Consider the following 17154-nt stretch of genomic DNA (forward strand, 5'->3'; position numbering starts at 1 on the left):
GAACCTCTGGCAAGGATGCTAACCGTTCTTGAAATAGGATGGAGAGAACCGAAAACTTGAGCCTTCAGATAGCCCAGCCTCAGTCCTACCTCCAGACCGGCCGAAAGGAAAAGTAGAAGTCTGGAAAAGTGGAAGTTCGTCGAATTCCACCCACATTCTTGACACCAGTCCATGGTTTCAATAGCCACGCCGTTAAACGTAACCTGTTCAGGTCTGGGTGTTGGAACGGTCCCTGAGATAGCAGGTCCTCTCTCTGAGGTATCCGTCAAGGATCTTCCGCTAGTAACCCTCGCAGGTTTGAGTACCAACTCCTGCGGGGCCAATCTGGTGCGGTTAGAACCGACCACACTCGCTCTCGTTTTAACGTCTTCAGAAAACCTGGGTACGAGTTGGAAAAGTGGAAAAATGTAAAACCTTCCTGTAACACCAAGGAAGTGTGAATGCGTCAACTCCATGTGCTGCTGGATCTTTTGTCCTGGACACATATCTGGGCAGCAGATTGTATTGTCGTACGCCATTAGGTCGACTTTAGGTAGACCCCATCTCTTCACCACCATGTATAAAAAATAAAATTCAGTGGATGTAGGCACCACTGTTATGCATGTCCTGGTGATTGAGATAATCTGCTTCCTAGTACTCCACACCTTGAATGAACTCTGCAGAGAAGATGATGTTTCGCTTTTCTGTCCACAACAAGATCTGTGTGGCTTCTTTTAACGCCACCCTGCACCGTGTTCCACCTTGACGGTTTATGCATGTCGTCGTCGTGACCTTGACCGACTGCATCCTTATGTGTTGGCCCATGACTTGGTCTTCGGCTAAGAAAAGTGCATTTTAAACTACTCTTAGTTCGAGAATGTTTACGGGTAAGTCTGCTCTCCAGTAGCAATCTCTAAGACGGCACCCCAACCTCTGAGACTGGCGTCTGTTGTCAGGATCCTCCAATCCCAAATGCAGAATCTCTTGCCTTGGAAGTCGTATTCTTTGATGTGGAAGCCAGTGCAACCCTGCTCCCTGAGCAATGAGGTTCATCTGTAATGGTCGGGAATAAAGTCTGTCGTACAGGAGAGCTTAGACAGACGTCACCATCATCCCGAGAAGTTGCACCCAGAGGTGTAGAGAAACCGTTTGTGACCTCAGTACCGGAGCCACTAATCTCTATAGGTCCTGGACCTTATTCTCTGGTAGGAATACGCTTAATTGTACCGTGTCCAAGATGAGACCGAGGAATTGAATCCGTTGAGTTGGCATGAGGTAGGATTTCTGGAAATCCACAATTCATCCATGTTGAATGAGAAATTGATGAGATGTCTGAACATCCTTGATCAACTGTTCCCGAGAGGATGCCTTGATTAGTACATCGTCTAGATAAGGACTAAACGTAACCCTCAATAGTCCCGATTCTGCAACCATGATTGCCATGATCTTCGTACAGAGTCTTGGGGCCGATGATAGACTGAACGGCAAGGCCCTGAATTGGTAGGGATCCGTCACCCGTGCGACCCTTATGTAAGCCTGGTGAAGGGCCTGGATTGGGATATGCAGCCTTTATGTCCATGGATACCATGAACTCGTCTTGTTCTAAGCCTGCAATGACCGACTGGAGTGGTTCTATCTGGAATCTGTAGACCCTTAGAAACTGGTCTAAAACTTTTAAATAGAGTATCGGCCTGACCTTTTTGTACATGCTTTTTGTACTATGATAGGTATTGACAATCTCTCACTGCTGCAACTTTGACATCCACCCATTACATGCTTTTTGTACTATGATAGGTATTGACCATTTTGTCTTTTGCTAGTTGTTTCTGGGCCAGACTATAGTCTGTTCTCACTATGTATTAGTGGGGGTATAGTGATTTGTTCACACCTTGATGCAACCTCTTGCTGTGGGTGGAGTTTTCAGAGGGTGGGGGCTGCTATCAATTAACCCTGCATCCATGTCTGCATAGTTATTTAACTAGTATTGATCAAGGCTGCCAGCATCTTAGGCTGCCAGCATTTTAGTTGCTAAGTATGTTAGTACAAAGTATGATGATATAATCTATGGAGATATACGGAGATGCACAGGAGAGAAACAGAAGGACAGCAAACTATCTCCCCCGTCTCCACAAAAGAACTACAACCAACAGACTACAGTGAGTTACCTATACCACTACCAGTAATGCCTGCAGCCTGCACAGCCTGAACACTGAACAACCTCTCTGATTAAGTAGCCGCACTACTGCTTTCACACATTGCTCACACTCTCATTTACACAATCTACAACCACTGTGTATCCATCTCAGCCTTTCCGTTCCTAACATTATTTATACAAATACTGTTTGCACTGTCTTTTGCTTACATTACACCCCACATTCTCCTTGTTCATTCTATATTACACCCACACCATTCTATTCCTCTGAACACTACTGTACCAAATTATGGCTCCTCGATCCTGTCACATACCAATCCTCACTGCCAGGTCTCACCCCCCAAATTCAAAATCACCCACAAACACTCAGAACCGAGCCAACATTATTCCCATCTCCCCTGTCCCCTCCCTTCCTTTCTCCTGTGCACTCTGGAATGCTAGATCAATCTGCAACAAGCTGCCAACTATCCATGACCTCTTTATCTCCCACTCTTTTCACCTTCTCGCCATCACTGAAACCTGGCTCTCCTCCATTGACACCACCTCCCCTGCTGCCCTCTCCTACGGAGGCCTCTCCTTCACCCACACAGTCAGAACTGATGGTCGCCAGGGTGGAGGCGTGGGCGTCCTTCTCTCCCCTAACTGCACCTTTCGTGTCATCCCTCCTGAGCCCTCTCTCATCTTCTCCACCTTTAAGGTCCACACTGTCCGCCTCTTCTACCCCATTCACCTCCTTGTGGCAGTGATCTACCGCCCTCCTGGCCACTGTTCACCTTTCCTTGACAACCTTGCTGCCTGGCTTCCCCACTTTCTCTCCTCTGACCTCCCCTCTGTCATCCTCGGAGACTTTAACATCCCTATTGACATCACTAATGCCGCTTCCACTAATCTTCTCGCCCTTTCCACCTCCTTTGGACTTTCTCAATGGACCTCCACCGCTACTCACAATCTCGGCCACTCCCTCGACCTTGTCTTCACCCACCGATGTGATCTCTCTGATTTCTCAAACTCTCCCTTCCCTCTCTCTGACCACCATCTGCTTTCTTTCACCCTCTCATCCTCCCTCCTCCTCTCCACGCCCAGACCCACCACCACCAGACGCAATCTTGGGTCTCTCAACCCCACTTTCATGTCCTCCCTCGAGACTTGCCTCACTCCTCTTTCCACTATGACTTGTCCCAACCAGGCAGCCACCTTCTATAACTCTTCCCTAACCACTGCTCTCGACTCTGTGGCCCCCCTCTCCTCTGTCCCCCTCCGCCGCTCCAAACCCCAACCCTGGCACACCAAACTAACACGTTTCTTACAAAAATGCTCACGCTCCGCTGAACGCTCCTGGAGGAGATCTCACTCTCTGGCGGACTTCCTCCATTTCAAGTTTATTCTCTCCTCCTACAGCTCTGCTCTTTCCCTCGCCAAGCAATTCTTTTTCCAAGCACTCATCTCTTCTCAGTCCTCCTGTCCACGCCGTCTCTTTGAAACTTTCAACACTCTCCTTCGCCCCCCTCCTCCTCCCCTCCCATCCTCCCTCACTGCCACTGACTTTGCCTCCTTCTTCATCTCCAAAATTGAGGATATCCGAACCGACATCTCCCGCCGTCACCCCTCTGCTACCCCCCTACCCCCTCTATCCCTCCCCTCCACCTATCCCACCCTGTCCTCCTTCCATCCGACTTCAGAAAAGGAAGTCCACTCCCTCATCTTATCCTCCCCCCCCACCACCTGCCCCCTGGACCCCCTCCCCTCCCGTCTTCTCCGCTCCCTCTCCCCCACTGCCTGCTCCCGCCTTGCTCACCTCTTTAACCTGTCCCTCTCCACCGGCATCTTCCCCTCACCATTCAAACATGCTCTGGTCTCACCTATTCTCAAAAAACCCAACCTCGACCCCTCATCACCCACTAACTACCGCCCCATCTCTCTTCTCCCTTTCGCCTCCAAATTACTTGAACGACTAGTCTACAACCGTCTCACAAGCTACCTCTCTTACAACTCCATCCTCGATCCACTACAATCTGGCTTTCGCCCACTCCACTCAACTGAGACTGCCCTGGTGAAAGTCACCAATGACCTGCTTTCGGCCAAATCCAGGGGCCACTTCTCTCTGCTCATCCTTCTGGACCTCTCTGCTGCCTTTGATACCGTAGATCAACCTCTCCTCCTCGGCACACTCCAAAACGCTGGCCTCTCTAGCACCGTCCTTGACTAGTTTTCTTCTTACCTCACTAACCGCTCCTTCTCTGTATCTGCCTCAAGCACCACCTCACACCCTTCCATCCTTCCTGTTGGTGTCCCTCAGGGTTCTGTCCTTGGACCCCTTCTGTTCTCCCTGTATACCTCTTCCCTGGGTGCGCTCATTAACTCATTTGGCCTTCAATACCACCTCTACGCTGATGACACACAACTCTACCTCTCATCTCCTGATCTGTCCCCCTCTGTCCTCTCTCAGGTTTCGAGCTGCCTCTCTGCAATCTCCTCCTGGATGTCTGAACGCTCTCTAAAGCTCAACATGGACAAAACGGAACTCATCATCTTCCCCCCATCCAGAGCAACACCCCCGACCAATATCTCCATCATTGTTGACAACATCACCATCTCCCCCATTCCCCAACTCCGCTGCCTGGGCGTCACTCTCGACTCCTCCCTCTCCTTTGCACCCCACATCCAATCTCTGGCACAATCCTGTCGTTTCCAGCTACGCAACATTGCTCGTATCAGGCCATATCTCTCCCAGAGTGCAACTAAACTCATCATCCACTCACTGGTAATCTCACGACTTGACTACTGCAATGTCCTCCTCACTGGCCTCGCTTGCGCCCATCTTGCTCCCCTCCATTCTGTCCTGAACTCCGCAGCTAGGCTTATCTTCCTCTCACGCCGCACCACATCTGCCACTCCCCTTCAACAAAGTCTACACTGGCTCCCATTCCCCTACAGAATCCTCTTCAAACTCCTCACCCTTACATACAAGGCCATCTCTATCTCCATTGCTCCCTACATCTCCAACCTCCTTTCCCTTCATACTCCCTCCCGCCCCCTACGGTCGACTAATGACCGTCGCCTCTCCACCGCCCTGGTTACTGCTTCCCATGCACGAGTTCAGGATTTTGCCCGTGCTGCACCCCTTCAATGGAACGCACTCCCCCGCTCCATTAGACTCTCCCCAACCTTGCAAAGCTTTAAACGGGCACTAAAAACCCACCTATTCATCAAAGCGTACCCTTCTGATGCATAACCCAGAGCTGAAGCCGCGCCTCCACCCCCCCTGCCTCATGCCGTGAACATCTCCGCTTTGCTTGCATACTGCCATCAGGCTACCTTCCACTTGCCTGCACCTCTTGTCATCTGTCTGTTGCCCCTCCCTAATAGATTGTTAGCTCTTCAGAGCAGGGCCCTCTTTCCTCTTGTTATCTAAGCCCTCGTCTCAGCATATTTCACTCACAGCTCTCCCCTACTCAACGACCATCTTTATCCTGCTGGTAAAGGCTCATCTCCATCTATAACCACCAGCCTCTAGTAGTACGATGATCACACCATCAATACTTACATCTTAGCTGTATTATGTATGAGAATGTGTGCTGCTCTGTTACCTGTACTCTATTTCTGTTATTTATTTACTGTAATGCAATGTTTTGTCTCCTGTACTGTCCTTTGTACGGCGCTGCGAAACACATGTGGCGCCTTATAAATAAAATGTAATAATAATAATGACCGTCCCATCTGGCTTTGGCATGACAAAAAATTGGAATAGAGACCCGTACCTCTCAGAGGCGGGAAACGGAATAATGACCTCTGACCGCAGCAATGTTTGATGCAGGCAGTCGTGCTTTTGCTTACTGAGGGCACAGAGGCAATCCTTGTAAAAAAAACAACAACTGACTGTGAGGCCTCTGTGGGAAAACACGGGTTGTACCCCTGGGAGATTAGGTAATTTATCCAAAGTTCTGGTGCGGTGTTGGCCCAGATGTTCCGAAACCGTCCAGATGTGCACCATCAAGGGGGATCTCAGGTGAGCCGGGAGACCGTCCTGCCCTGGTCTCGTCAGCAGGTTTATCTTTTTGGCTGCTGTCTGTGAGCGGCCTCTATCTCTGCCCCCACGTACTTGTGTACCGAAGCCTCTTCCTCTGGCTCGCAAGGACGGCGATCTAAATGAATTAAACGCTGTTCCCGAATAACCTCTCCTAACTTGTGGAGTGGCTCTTGTATAAGTAGTAGGCAGAAAAGAGGACTTCCCTGCTGTAGCTTGCAAAATCCACTTGTCCAACTCTGGACCTAAAAGTATCTCACCCCCAAAGGGGATGGATTCTACCGCCCTCTTGGTGTCAGTCTTCTCACCATTCTCCGTCCGTCTAGCCGATTATGGCTGATGCAGAGACGCGCGATGCTAGCCTGCGAATATCTTTAGAGGCTTGACGCAAGTATGAAGCGGATTCTTGAATGTGTTCCGCAAGTTGGGTAATTTCTGCCAAGCAATTTTTTTCTTCAATAGCCTGTACAATATGTGCAGACCATGTGCCCCTGGCCATGGTAACCCAAGCGTAGACGACAGTAGTTCTCAGTTTCTGCTACAAAAATTTACTTTAAAGCTGTGTCAACCTCGTGAAGTCGTTACATTAGGTAACAGTAAGATTGTCATCTTTGACAACCTTCCTAGGGAAACGTCCACTACCGGTGGAGTCTCCCACTTATCCATTACACCACTAGGTGGGGGATAAGGTACTTGAAACACTGTTCAAAAATTGAAAACGTTTGTCAGGCTGTCTCCATTTAGCCTCCTCCATTTGAGATTGGAGGGATTTAAAAATAGGAAACGCTGCTGAACGCGGTTTGTGGGATTCGAACCATTTGAATTCTTCTGGCTCCTTTTACTTCTGCTACCTTAAAGTTTAGGATCGCCTTCACCGCTTCGCTTAAAGAATCAATACCTGAAATTGCTGTGTCCTCTTCTGGAAAATCGGCAGCTAGGTTAGATTGAAGACCCTTTACTCCTCTGCTTCTGGTACAAGAGGATTAGGCCTTTTAACTGCCCTGCATACATTTGTTACGGCTTGTGCGGGCGGCGTTAACCTGATGAGAACGTGTTCCATCGTCTTTGAGAATCCTGCAGCCTTTGATTGTTGCGTGCGGGAGTCCGCCATCTCATTGGAGATTTTATCTGCAAGGTTATTTTTCCATGACCTAGCCGGAGCACTGCTCTCAGGTGGAATGTCCTTGTCTAAGCAGGAATCGCACACCTCGGAGCTGCCATCCGCATGCTCATTCCGTTACATGCAAACATAAAAGGTCTTGGATGTCTTGGTTGGTGTTTTAGACATGTTGACCAAACCCCTTACCAGACCGCGTCGCAGCGCTTTCACCCTTTAAACTAGGAAGAGAAAGACTGGAATATATGACGGAAGCAAAAGGTATTGAGTTGCCTGGCTGGAAATATCTCTATGAGTTGCCTGGCTGGAAATATCTCTATATTGTAGAGAAGAAAATATAAATAAAAAATAAATTAAAAATATTTAATTTCTTTTGTCTTTACACCAGCCGACTTGCAACCGCCTCACACCCAACTGTACGTCAGCTACGGTGTTAGAGTTGGCTTCACTTGCTTCTACGTATTTTCTGTAGGCTCTTTGTAATAGAGTTCCTTTGAAAAGACCTCCATAATCCCATTATATTCTTCAGGAGATTCTCATATCACATTTCACCAGCAGGGTGCGCTGTGTTACTATTAATCTATAATAGGGGGAGGTGCACTCCATGCTTGTATGATTTTTAACATGGCCGACAATTAAAAATTTTGGACACTTTATTTAGAAGGAGGATCTTCCACTGGTGAGCCCCCCTGCTTACACTCTATGGCCGTGTCTTCACGCGGCTGAGGAATTCTCCTCAGCTTCGTGCTCACTGTAGCGTCTCCTCCCCGCCTCCGGCAGCAAAGGTTAAGTGCTCCACAGCGCGGTAATACAAATCTCCCGCTGGCCGTCGTGCGCCGGGACCGCTCTCACAGCTCCCGTAGCGGCGTCTTTCTCTGCTGGCAGGGAAGACTTAAAGTGCGCTATCTACTGTGCGCTCCCCGCTGGCCTCCCCCACACGCGGCTGAAGGATCTCCTCAACCGCGCAGCACTATGTTTTAGACGGCATGCACCGGGAACGCTCTCCTCCTCCTCTCCCCGGGCCCCGTAGCGGCACCTGCTGACAGGGGATCCCGCCCCACACTGACCGCTGTCCGGCGCGCCTGCAATAAAACAACCAGTACTCACAGTTGTATGTTGAGAGAGATGCAGACCCCTTTAGAAGGAATCCTTGTCTCTCAATCCTGAACCTTGTCCTCCTTTTTATTAGGGGGACGCAGCTTTCACTTCTGGTAAAGCCTGCACCCCCTTTGATTTAGGTGGGATAGGGCATTTACCATCTTGTCTTTTAAGACCTGCACCCTCCCTTTAGTTAGGAGGGATTGGGCCAGTCATAAAGGATTAAAAATAAATAAATACATAAACAAAACTTCATGGAGCAGGAGCTCTCTTCAGTGCCTGTTACCTCCTCGGCACAATTTTCTAAACTGAGGGAGGAGGGATGTGAAGGGGGAGGAACCGGCTGTGCAGGCAATGCTAATTTTAGATTGTACCACACCTCCGGTTGCAAGCTTCACACCCCTATTGTATAGGACTCCACTGTCCCCTAGTGGATGAAAGAGAAATTTATTTTTCTTTTTTACCCTGTGCTTGCTTGGCGACACCAGGAAAGGAAGAAATCTCTGGCTCATAACATTCTTCAAAACATATAGGTCGAGCAATCAGATGCTTCTTCCGTCTCCTACCAGAGTGCCCCGGCATATAAGAAACCTTATCAGTTTCGGAATCTGAGAGCAGACCATAGATTGGTTGCATTCCCCTAGGTACCGAAACTTTAGAAGATGACAGAAAAGCACATCCTGTAGTCAAAGCAATGGGCTGAGACTCTTTCTGAACCCCACCCGGGGCAGTGACTTTCTGAACCCCACCCGGGGCAGTGACTTTCTGAACCCCACCCGGGGCAGTGACTTTCTGAACCCCACCCGGGGCAGTGACTTTCTGAACCCCACCCGGGGCAGTGACTTTCTGAACCCCACCCGGGGCAGTGGCCTTCGGGAACCCCGCTGGGGCAGTGGCCTTCGGGAACCCCGCTGGGGCAGTGGCCTTCGGGAACCCCGCTGGGGCAGTGGCCTTCGGGAACCCCGCTGGGGCAGTGGCCTTCGGGAACCCCGCTGCGTCAGTGGCCTTCGGGAACCCCGCTGCGGTCAGCACCTCGGATTCTTTTACTGGGACCGGGCCGTCGGTTCCAGTAAAAACTTCTCTCGGGACTATGACTTCCGGGACTTTTGCTGAAGCTATAACCTTCAGAACCTCCACTAACGCTATGCCTCTTAAGTGCTTTCCTGGGGAAGCGACCTCTAGACCCTTCTTAGGGGCTGCGTCTCTCGAGACCCCACTTGGGGATATTACTTCAAAGATCCCTTCTGGAGTTTTGCTTCTCGAGTTCCCTTCTGGAACTATGGTTTTAGATACCCTTTCTGGGGTTGCTCTTTTCAAGTCCTTACCTGGGGTAACAGCTTCTGAGACCCCTTCTGGTATTGACACCTGAGCTATAATATTCGATGTCCCTCTATAACCTAGAGCACCGGGTACTCTGGGCACCGGCACGGCTCCAGGACACTGGGCACGGCTCCAGGACTCTGGGCACCGGGCGCGGCTCCAGGACTCTGGGCACCGGGCGCGGCTCCAGGACTCTGGGCACCGGGCGCGGCTCCAGGACTCTGGGCACCGGGCGCGGCTCCAGGACTCTGGGCACCGGGCGCGGCTCCAGGACTCTGGGCACTGGGCGCGGCTCCAGGACTCTGGGCACCGGGCGTGGCTCCAGGACTCTGGGCACCGGGCGCGGCTCCAGGACTCTGGGCACCGGGCGCGGCTCCAGGACTCTGGGCACCGGGCGCGGCTCCAGGACTCTGGGCACCGGGCGCGGCTCCAGGACTCTGGGCACCGGGCGCGGCTCCAGGACTCTGGGCACCGGGCGCGGCTCCAGGACTCTGGGCACCGGGCGCGGCTCCAGGACTCTGGGCACCGGGCGCGGCTCCAGGACTCTGGGCACCGGGCGCGGCTCCAGGACTCTGGGCACCGGGCGCGGCTCCAGGACTCTGGGCACCGGGCGCGGCTCCAGGACTCTGGGCACCGGGCGCGGCTCCAGGACTCTGGGCACCGGGCACGGCTCCAGGACTCTGGGCACCGGGCACGGCTCCAGGGCACTGGGCACGGCTCCAGGACTCTGGGCATTGGGCCCGGCTCCAGGACTCTGGGCATTGGGCCCGGCTCCAGGACTCTGGGCATTGGGCCCGGCTCCAGGACTCTGGGCATTGGGCCCGGCTCCAGGACTCTGGGCCCGGCTCCAGGACTCTGGGCACGGCTCCAGGACTCTGGGCACGGCTCCAGGGCACTGGGCACGGCTCCAGGACTCTGGGCATTGGGCCCGGCTCCAGGACTCTGGGCATTGGGCCCGGCTCCAGGACTCTGGGCATTGGGCCCGGCTCCAGGACTCTGGGCATCGGGCCCGGCTCCAGGGGTTTGCAACTCTGCTTCCACAGGAAAATCAAGAGAGGAGAGAAACATTCTCCTTTTGGTTCCTGAATCTATAATGGGGCTCCCTAGCCCAAAAACCCCAATTATAGGATAGAGAGCTTTTTAGTGTGGGTTGTGTGACAAGCACCTCTGCCACAGTTGACAGGAGTAGGTCATGTATCATGACTCAACTTGGCCAGAGGACATGACTTGTCGCCACACTTTGGCTTGCTCAACTCACAGGTCTGCAAATAGTGGCCTAAACCCCCACAATATAGGCATAAATCTAAGATTCTGCGATGCAGACGCTCCTATTCTGAGAGCCTGGGCCGCGGAAAACTTTTAAACCTTTTCTCTTTAACTAAACCTGATGATTCACTTGTCACCATACTGTGAGCAAGAGTCTCTTTATAGGATGAACTCTCAACAACTTCTGGCAAAGTAAGCAAAATTTTGGTCAGATGGTTTTGCAGTTGCCTTAAGGATTGCTGCAAAACTTCCAGCCGCTCAGGTTTCAAAGCACTGAAAGCAGAGTTCAGGGCTGAGAGAGATGCTTGCAGGGCTTGCATAGTAGGCATAGGAGGATTTCAAAAAAGACAAGACTAGACACGATTGTTGTTAGACACGATTGTTGTTAGACACGACAAGACTAGACTTTTAAACTAGACAAGACTGGATTTTTAAACAGCGGACTGGATTCTGCACACTGAGTTTTAGACAGGGCTGGATTCTAGACTAGCCTGGGCCGTGGAAAACTTTTAAACCTTTTCTCTTTAATTAAACCTGAGGATTCACTTGTCACCATACTGTGAGCAAGAGTCTCTTTATAGGATGAACTCTCAACAACTTCTGGCAATATAAGCAAAAATTTGGTCAGAAGGTTTGCAGTTGCCTTAAGGATTGCTGCAAAACTTCCAGCCACTCAGGTTTCAAAGCACTGAAAGCAGAGTTCAGGGCTGAGAGATGCTTGCAGGGCTTGCATAGGAGGATTTCAAACTAGACAAGACAAGATTGTAAGACAAGATTAGACTGGACTTTTAAACAAGACAAGACTGGGCTGGATTTTTAAACACCGGACTGGATTCTGCACACTGAGTTTTAGACAGGACTGGATTCTAAACACCGGACTGGATTCTGCACACTGAGTTTTAGACAGAACTGGATTTTTGACAAGACTGGATTCTAGACTAGACACTGGACTGGGCCAAAAAAAGTTTAGTTTTTTTTCTTTTTTGTGGTATGGCTGGTGATAATGTTAGGTTCCTGGTGCTCAGAACAAGGGAGATGTTGCGTAGTGAGTCCAGAGCACCAGAACGTGACGTTGAAATAAGGTGTGGTGTGGAAATAGCCACTAGCACCCTACCTCCGTTGTTTTACCCTTGTGGTCAGTTCACGCCTGAGTAACTATGGGTTCTTGGGCCCATGGCAGCCGCATTTGAAGGGCGAATTATGTCTGCCCAACTCCGATGCCCCCAGGCCTTGGTGTGAAACAAGGCGTGAATAGAGACAGGATAATAAAAAGCGGACCTCTAACTAAAACAGAAAGCTAGGGGCTACTAACTACCCTAAAACTAAATATATGTGCGGCACGCCGCCAAAGGAAAAGAACAACAAAGGAAATGTTGTCCACACGACGACACAATACTTTTGCATACCGGCGGTGACAGCATAAGCAGAACCCTCTGCAAAACACCAGTAACTAAATATAACTAAAGAATACTGCGGCCTAGGCCGACGGATGCAGCAAAGCCGCTACTCACGGAACCGGTACAAATACTGGCAAACGGACAGGAACCCCCAATGTAGCCGACACAGACTCTCAGAACTGGAGAACAGGCAGAGTCCCAAACGACAGACTGGTGGACAACAAGAAGCCAGATATTCGACCAGGCACAGACAAAGCCACAGGACTTCTGGACAGGAATGCTTCATGGTAGGACACGGAATCAGACACAGGAACTGACACTGGAAGCAGCTAGACAGACACTGCTAGACAGGAGCTCAGGAACTGGCAGGGACTAGCTCAGAACTCTGGAACCCTGGAAATATCACCAGCGTCTGTGAATTGCACTGAGCCAAAATATAACAGACAGTCTTAATTAATTATGTCGTGCAGCTGCCCTGCTGCACAACTGAGAGGTGCAATCAACAGACAGGTGAGGCTGAACACATGGGAACGAGCTGCAATTACACACTCACCACTGGCAGCAAACAAGAATCTTCTTAAACCAGAGCAACGGGAAATCCTGGCCTGCAAGACAACTATAAACATAAAATACGGAAAACAGGAATGAACCACTACCTGTGGTTCATAACCCCTTCAGAGAACAGCACAAACAGGCTCTAACCAGAGCAGAAGGAGAAGTGGGAGGCCCTGGTGCACAACTGAGCAAGAAGACAAGTACATTAGAGTCTCTAGTTTGAGAAATAGATGCCTCACAGGTCCTCAACTGGCAGCTTCATTAAATGGTACCCGCAAAACGCCAGTGTCAACGTCTACAGTGAAGAGGCGACTCCGGGATGCTGGCCTTCTAGGCAGAGTGGCAAAGAAAACGCCAATAAAAGGAAAAGATTCATATGGGCCAAATAACACAGACATTGGACAGAGGATGATTGGAGAAAAGTGTTATGGACAGATGAATCGAAGTTTGAGGTGTTTGGATCACACAGAAGAACATTTGTGAGACTCGGAACAAGTGAAAAGATGCTGGAAGAGTGCCTGACGTCATCTGTCAAGCATGGTGGAGGTAATGTGATGGTCTGGAGCTGCTTTGGTGCTGGTAAAGTGGGAGATTTGTACAAGGTAAAAGGGATTTCCTCCTACAACAGGACAATGGCCCAAAGCACACCTCCAAATTATACAAGACCTATTTATGGAAGAAGCCGGCAGCTGGTATTCTGTCTGTAACGGAGTGGCCAGCGCAGTCACCAGATCTCAACCCCACTGAGCTGTTGTGGGAGCAGCTTGACCGTATGATACGCAAGAAGTGCCCATCAAGCCAATCCAACTTGTGGGAGGAGCTTCAGGAAGCGTGGGGTGAAATTTCTTCAGATACCTCAACAAATGAACAGCTAGAATGCCAAAGGTCTGCAATGCTGTAATTGCTGCAGAGGGAGCATTCTATGACGAACGCAAAGTCTGAAGGAGAAAATTATTATTTCAAATAAAAATCATTATTTCTAACCTTGGCAATGTCCTGACTATATGTTCTATTCATTGTGCAACTCATTTGATAAATAACTGAGTTTTCATGGAAAACACGAAATTGTTTTGGTGGCCCCAAACTTTTGAACGGTGGTGTATACTGGCGCTAGGTGACATCTTTAAAATGTATGGACCTTTCCGGTGACCGCGGCAGTGAGGGAACCCCCCCCGGTGTGCCGGGGAAGAGCGGAACCACTGCAGCCAGGAGATCAGATCCTGTGGCAGCGCTGTGTGTGCCGTTGTGAGCGGAGCACTACGGAGGTGGCAAGCCGCGGCAGCCGGTACGAGCGCCCCAAGCTGCAGGAGCGTGCGCCACTCACGGGGGATCGTAGGGCGCTGGGGTCTGGGAGCTATGCTCCCGGCACCTCAGCACTCCAGGGAGTGATCGCGATGATCCAAAAAAAAAGTGGGTCCCAGGGACCCCTCACTTTTCAAAATTGGGGTCCTACCTGTCCTTTTCTGGGTTCCATCGGAATTAAGGTTCTTATTAATGATTTAAATATAAAAACTCAGACTTGATTTGGACACTACAAAAGTGCTGCGAGGGGGGAGGGAGGGGGATGGGGGGGGGGGGGGGGGTGACAGTGCTGCTGGGCTGTGTAGCTATACCGGACACTCTGCACCAGAGATGGAACTAGACAATTTGGCAGAAAGTGCATTGGTGCTCCCCCTCCCATATTGTAAAGCAAAGTCAGTGTGCGCCCATCAAAAATGTAGGGGCATCGCTTTGTGGAGAAGGGGCGTGGCCACATCATAGTACCAATTCACATTGCACCACTGCGTTCCAACGGCGGGGGAACCAGACAGGCAGGGTGGTGGATACGATCATCGGGGGGGGGGGGGGGGGGGTTTGGAGATCACAGGTGCGGCAGGTAAGCGCCATTAGGTGTGCTTAAATAGAGCACACAAGTGAGCTTGGTTTTGGCACTTTATACAGGCATTTTTTGCACAAGGCACTATGGCACTTTTGATAACTGTTCCCCTGATGATGGATTAAGTCCGAAAACGCTGTTCGGGAGGTCTATTGTGTTTCCCTGTGCTTGCTAACGATGAGTATATGCTGAGCCTTGTATCTTTATTCACACATATGGAGTAAATACTGCATTTTGACTAGACTACAGTGTGCTGGTCCTGTCTATACTAGTGACTTTGCTGCGGGATGGACATGTGATGCGCTATATATATATATATATATATATATATAGTTAGTATGGTGAGGCACTGCAGTGACTGGGTATGTGGAGCCTGTGTAGGGCACAGGCTCAGTGTATATTTAAGCAACAATGTGTATAGTGTATTTGAATTGTATTTAAAGTGAAATGCACTTGGTTGTGTGTTCCAGGAGGGGGGAATCCATAACTGTGTAGGCCAGGCATGTCCAAACTGCTGCCCTCCAGCTGTTGAGAAACTACACATCCCAGCATGCCCTGACACAGCTTTAGAATTCTTTGACAGCAAAACTGTCAGGGCATGCTGGGATATGTAGTTTCACAGCAGCTGGAGGGCAGCAGTTTGGACATGCCTGGTGTAGGCTGTTGGATTCCCCCAGTACTTTCCCCCCAAAATGGAATGCTTTCCTCTCTAGCCTCCCACATGGAAGTATCATGGGGAGAGAGAGGAGCAGCTCAGCTTTAAAACAAGCTGAGTGGTTTTCTGGAGCTCCATAGCGATCACCCTCGGTGGGCAGGAAACCCTGACCGGGGATCTAGGCTGCCCATCTCTGGAGCCCAATTTTAGGCTGGAGATGGTGAGCTGGGTACCTGGGCAGATTCCTGGAAGTAGTTTAGATGGGAAAACTTCCCCCAGCCTAGACTGAGCGTCACCAGGGCGGATACTAACCCTCCAGGATGGGACGGTCAAAGGAGAGTGACTACTCCCCACCGTCCATAGAGGACAATGGTAGCTGTGCATGTGGCCAAGGCATGCACATCACATGGATAAACAATGGTTGAGAATAGCATGGTGGACTTACCCCCTGTGGTATGTATATTAGAGTAAGATAAAAAGAGGAGGCCTATGAGCATCCAGAGGTATTATACAATTTTCACTCTGCTGTAAACATCTTGCTGTATTCTTGTTGCCCCTAGCAATAGGGAAGTCTTTTTTAAGACTGGGTGAATAAACATCTGCCTCAAGAGGACCGCTTCATCTTGTGATCTGCAGAGCTATGCCGAACATAGTTCTGTTTTCTGGCTGTCGAGGGTGCACTCAGCGTCTCCAAGCTCCGCCTCCCGCCAGCTACCGTGCAGAGTCCTAGACCAGCCACTAGTGATTCGTCAACACCACACAGGTGTGGTTAGCGTGTCGATGCATACAGAGCAGTACCATGGTTCCAGACTCCCTGGCAACAAGGAGTCTAGTGGTAACAGTGTATTACCCGCCCACTGCGCAGTGGGTGGTGTCAGTAGTAGGCGGTTACTGACAGTAAGTGGGAATCCCCTAATTGGCCAGATCCTCTGTGACCTAAACATCCATTCTGTGACTGGGGCGGGACGCGATGCAGGGCGAGGGCTTTCATAGAGAACCATCCGGTCACAGAAATTGCTAGCATAGCGGTGGGATAATCCTAGGTGGCTTTTCGGTCACCTGATTGGAGAAGCCAAGTTAATATAGGAGTAACTGCAGCGCAGGAGAAAGCACAAGATGGTGGATTTCAGCGGAATGTCTAAGGACGATCTGTAGATCGTGTATCAGGAGAAGGGTGTGGATATCCCTTTCAACGCATCCAGAAGCATCATGAGGGCGGCACTTGTGAGCTTGGAGATGTCCCTCTGGGCGGAGGTAGAGTGCTAAGGGCGTTGGCATTGAAGATGGTGGCCTACCAGTGGACATTCGTACAGAACCGGTGAGCCCCACAAGCCCCACCCTCTCTCCTAGCAGCAGCTATGTTTCATACCTAGCAGGGTCAGAGGTCCAACGTCTCCGGGGTAGGGGGTTCGACACGGATATCTTAGCAGATCGGCTAGTGGAATTTGGAGAAAGAGCAAGAGTGCTTGATCATCACCTCACTTTCCAATACACTGCCGGGCTCCGGTGACTGTGCGCAGCCCGTTCTGTCCCCAGCAGTAGCAGAAGAGCAAGTGCTCCCACCTGAGGCAAAAGCGCCTCCAAGTCAGGTCTCCGGAGCGTGCAGGAAAGACTGGGCACACGTAGCCCCAGAATACAGCCCGTGGCTTCAGCTGCGTCACTAGGCTGCAGCAGTGAACGATGCCCAGACTGAGCCGAGTGAGCGGCTTTAGGGC

The 17154-nt window shown here is 50.7% G+C and overlaps 2 protein-coding genes across 3 annotated transcripts in view; one reads left to right on the forward strand and one right to left on the reverse strand.

Moving 5' to 3' along the window:
* The window catches only part of LOC134984365 (oocyte zinc finger protein XlCOF7.1-like), a 157344-nt gene that overhangs the window by 67766 nt on the left and 72424 nt on the right, over positions 1-17154 (reverse strand). The window lies entirely within an intron of this gene.
* Positions 1-17154, forward strand: part of LOC134984333 (gastrula zinc finger protein XlCGF26.1-like) — a 55070-nt gene that overhangs the window by 32753 nt on the left and 5163 nt on the right. The gene's annotated exons all lie outside the window — the stretch shown is intronic.

Source organism: Pseudophryne corroboree (assembly GCF_028390025.1).
Source record: "Pseudophryne corroboree isolate aPseCor3 chromosome 3 unlocalized genomic scaffold, aPseCor3.hap2 SUPER_3_unloc_5, whole genome shotgun sequence".
NCBI lineage: Eukaryota > Metazoa > Chordata > Amphibia > Anura > Myobatrachidae > Pseudophryne > Pseudophryne corroboree.